This window comes from Ochlerotatus camptorhynchus, unplaced genomic scaffold (assembly GCF_037179485.1).
Source record: "Ochlerotatus camptorhynchus isolate MF236.1 unplaced genomic scaffold, CSIRO-AGI_Acam_v1.1 ptg000148l, whole genome shotgun sequence".
Taxonomy (NCBI): Eukaryota; Metazoa; Arthropoda; class Insecta; order Diptera; family Culicidae; genus Ochlerotatus; species Ochlerotatus camptorhynchus.
Genome location: NW_027040638.1, coordinates 1 through 5,225, shown reverse-complemented (window position 1 = coordinate 5,225; position 5,225 = coordinate 1).

The following is a 5,225-nucleotide window of genomic DNA, read 5'->3' as shown; positions in this document are numbered from 1 at the left end:
ACGACATGATAAGCATATCTAAGCATACCATTTAGCAGTAGAATATCGTTTGCAGGTAAATTCATTGATGAGTTATGATTAAAAACGTAATCGATGGCTGCATATTAGACCGAGGTTAGGGACGTATACCCTATGTGTTTATTTATGAGAGTTTCAAAAATGTCGGATTTTGGGTGAACATTTTTTTCTGTTGCATTTTTTTCGAGTACAGTCTTTAAAACGGACACACACTTTCAAACCCGTCTTTTTTTATTTGACTTCTTTGCTTAATGCTTTATTGGGCAAGTTTTAAGCTCTACTTAAAAGCATATAGATAGAAAACATAATAAACAATATATTTGAAGCAGCACTTAATTTATATGAAATTTTTATACTCATGTCAATATAACCTGAACACCAGAATAAATTTTCAATGTTGTCAAGCCAGAAATTGATTATTTCAGCTCTTCTAAAAACTGATACACACAACATATACACATGATAAATGGTGTTTGTACGATTTTACATAATTTTCGGAGTCATTTTTTGTCCCACGTTTACAACTTTCGAAAATTGATAATCATATCTAAAAAAATCTGATTCTTCCTTATACCGTAAGTTCCAGCTATTCAGTGACAGTTTTCGTTAAGGTTTTAATGAATATACAGATTTGTTCTAATTAAATGATCTGACAAGTAGAAAAAACACCTCAAGGCTTCTACGTAAGTATACAAAAAGGATTCCATAAAATAAAAATAACCTTGTTTGTTTACGCGAGAAATCAAAAAGATAGAAATATTGAATTTTATGTTTTGGTATTTTGTAAATAATTTTTTTGAGAATACTTGCTTTGGTAGGTCATTCTGAAGTTAAGCGTTTGATTATAATTAATTTAAGCAATGCTTGTATTTGATTGGATCATAATCTATACATATACTAAATAAACAAGTATCCGTATGAAATCTAAAAAAAGGTAAAGTCAATGTTTGATGTCCGTTTTATAACATTGAGATCGTCTCTGCCTCACCCAGTTTTTAACTATTTCAAGTATTTAAAAGTTTTAATATCCTTTTCTAGATGCTCCTTACAAGCATCACTCAGTTTTAGCATTTAGAATTCAAAAAGTTTTGGGTGCAAGTAAGTGCAATTAATGTCGTTTTCAGATAAATCTACATTTCCCATTTCCCCAACATTCAGCCAGAATGGCATAGTAAATTGATGTCAATTAGATCAAACAATTTTTGTCATGATCAGTATTAAGACAGCTAAGATGAGTACAGAAATTTCGAAAAACACACACACACACACACACACACAGTGCGCAAAATTTATAAGAGAAGCAAAATCTAAGATCGTAAAAGTATTTACCTTAAGAATTAGTTATTATTTATTTTGTTATAGTGAACTTTTGAAGGACATGAAGTAAATAATTGAAGAAAATTCCTTCATTTTAAAATATATTTTATCGGTTTGGAATGAAATAAATGTATATAACCCGTGTACTAAATGGGAATTGTATATTCGAATTCCACCGGTGCCCTTAGATTTTTTGCAAATGTTCTTTAACACACGTCTCTTACCGATGATATGTGCTTACCTCTTAGTATGTTCAAACTTTCTCATAAACAATTAAATTGACTGCAAAGTCGCTAAGCCGTTAATCAAATTTATAATATTTTTTTATATAGTCCTTAGCTGCATATTTTTAGTCCTATGTGAAAAACGTTACATTAAAAAAAAACAAATCTTCAGTTCATCTTCCTCTCCTAGGCTTTAGCATTCCTACTAGATCAAGTGCTGGAGCTCAGATTTTTTTTTCAGTTTAAAGAAAGCATGACAATTTATAGACTGGCCATTCAAATATCCACCTGAAATCATAATATTTGGTAAATATTACGAAAAATAAGTCTGAATACTACGAGACGAGCTATTTTGTAAATTTTTAATATTGGGGAATAGAAAATACAATTTCTTGTGTACTGATGATATTCCTTTTGGTCGATCGATAAAACTTGCCCCTTGGCTGCATATTATACGCTACTGTCGACAGCGATGAAATAAGTAAAGTTATTCTAATTAACTTCCTATAATATATGAAAATACTTATTTTTTCACATCTGGTCTATATAGCTATATATGCACTATCAGGTACAATCCTTTAATGGCTCAATATCACTTCTAGTATTGCCAAAATTCATCCGCGCACAATGAGTGACAACAGTTCTTTTTCGGGCATAACACAAAATACCGATTGCAAATAATTTCAGTGTAATTTTTATTCGTAAACTGCAGTCACAACCCTCATAGAAACAGTTAACTAGTTAATATGATTTGCAACAATATGTAAACATCTCATTATTTTTATATTAAACAAAAACACGAAAAAGCTGTCTACTATGGTAATAATACTCATAAGATTGCACAACACCGATTACCCCAAGCGACGGTACTCATATATAAAACACTTACTTTTCTCGCGCTCGCAATTCATTGGGAGGAATAGGTTCTCCTGAGCAGGACTGGGGATGAGCGTTATGAGCAGGTCTTCCTGGGCCTTTCTTTGTATGCTCTTTTTTCCTCCATTTTGCTCGTCGGTTTTGAAACCATACCTACGAAGAATTGCATGATCATAGAAATAAATAAATATGAAATGTTATATATCACTCAAATTATAATGTAAACTAATAACACTATTTCAGTTGTTATTCATACTAGAAAAATATAAAACAAATAGCAAGATAGATATTTATCGTAGCAAATGAACAATATAACATTATCTACCCAATCACAAATAAAACACAAAAGCTTGAGTAACTGATAATCTATCAATATATTTTAGATGTTGCATTAAGCTCAAATATCTTCGTACTTCAATTTTATTTTGTTGTATAAATCGCATTATCGTGATCCGGTGCAAATTTTTAAAAAAAGGAAGTTTTATTTATTAATAGGAAGTTTTTTTTTATAATCCCTGCATGAAAATATGTTAACGGATTGGATATACCCTAGATTTGCTTTGATTGAACTTTAAAACAAAAAAACAATTCAGTTGTTTATCCAAAATTCACACATTGCTCAATTTTGACCAAATCTGAGACAACGTTCAAACTATAGCTTATATCATAGTAATACTACAATAGATCAATTCGACAGTGAGCATGCATAAGGGCCTATACGTGATGATCGATTCTCTTCATCGATTTTCTCTTTGCATTGCTACAGCTACGCGCAACAATTTTGTAGAATTTATTCAATGTAGAGTTGTAACAGGTTGCATTGGCTATCAAAAGCAACAGCAAACGCACCGACAAACGTTAAATCTAGCGAGTTATTAACAAAAGAGAAAATCGATGAAGAGAATCGATCATCGCGTATACGCCCTTATGAATGCTCACTGTCGAATTTACTGGTCGCAGTAGTGTTAGGTCCCGAACAGAGGAAAAAAATAGCTTATATCATGTTGTATAGGCTGTCTTGTAATGAGCATTAATGCATTAAATTTTCATCTGAATTATATATATATATATATATATATATATATACAGGGTGTTTGGTTCCGGGTTTTACATATTTTCAGGGTAGATAGGGCTCCTAAAGTTATGAAAAAATCCCCATGAAACATAGGGTCGGAAATGACTGCTAAGTGAGTTATTCAACATTTTATGTTTTTTTGTTTTGCCAACTTTGGTTAGCTATATTTTTTTAATCTTAATGTGGTTTTCTGATTTCAACATACCAAATGAAAGATTAAAGTCTTAGCTATCAACGCTCTTTGAAAAATAACTCGATTAAAGTTAATTATCATACATTAAAATTGAAAAGTATGTTGGAAGTACCAAAAAACTGGTGAAATTTCATACATTTAAGTGTTTTTAAGTTGAAAATTTTCATTTATGTTTATTTAGTTGTTCTAAAAAACATTCTCCATGCAGTTCCCTAGATTTGTGTCTTTGGTAGTAACCTTGTAGGCTTTATGGTTTCTTCGTAATTATTGATTTAAAACAGTCATAAAAACTTGTGACGTTTTCTTAAAATACGCTATAGTCACCCTATTCGTTCGTACGTTCGGCTGTTGCAGTGGACTACGCACATGAAAATTTGGGAGAATGTTATTGTAAATTTTTAGCTACATTCTTAACATTTAAGTACCGCACATCTCCTGCGCCGAACGAAAACATAACTGCGGAGATGTTTCGCGGTATCGAATATTGCTCAGTCTCAGCAGAAAACACAACGAGAGACACCGAATCGGCGAATTCTGAGAGCGGAAGGGAGAGAAGTAGGTAGTGGTAATAAGTCGATGTCCCTTTTATTTCATAGCACTCGCAGCTCAGCTGCGGTGCTGATTCGATCGAGGAGTATGCAACTCAACTGCTTCTGTATACACACTTAGATTTTTTTACAGGATTCAGTATTTTTTACTAGATTTTTGGATTACTAACTCGGTTAAAATTCAAATGACTGTTATTCGTAAAGATTGGAAAAAATCGATAAATTTTTTTTCATCATTACACGGGGAACAGAAGTTAGTCTGTAAATTTTCGTAACACATTTCCTCAACTTTGAATTTTTCACAGATTTTTTAAATTTTACCGACGAGTTCAGCAATTCAAAAAACTCGGTAAAAATTACTGACTCGATAAGTGTGTACTGATGTATGGTTGGTGAAGAGGCTAGCATGTGGAGGGTATTCTCGGGCTAGTCAATGCCACCCATCCCCACTTATAATTCAGTAATACACTATTTATTCATTTCTGTTTGATATGTTTACAAAGTTTGCAAACAGAAATGAGCATTGCAGTGTAGTTACCAATTTTCCAAGTCATAGACTTCAGATAACTATTCTAAGTCCCAGATTTTTTTTAACGGAATCATGAACAAAAAACCAAAGACCACTATGACAAACGCGATCGGTCTGAAGGGATCTTTACATAGAAATTGTTATACAATCCAGAACCTCGGGCTCTGGTTCCACTTCGCTTTTTCCAGGAGGCCATTATCTGCTACCGGAAAACATGCAATAAAAAAACTGTGATGATAATTTAGTGTCTCAAATCGCAATAGTGCCCGAGATTAACTCCCTAGAAAACTCGAAGTGGCAGTGAAAGTGCCTGTGGACGCTGAATCGTATCACCTTAAGAACTCAGTATGTTTCATTCCCAGGTTGGAAATTTTCACAACTTCCCTGGGCATAGAGTATCACTGTGCTTGTAATAATACAGATTCATACATTGGTTGGCATAGAA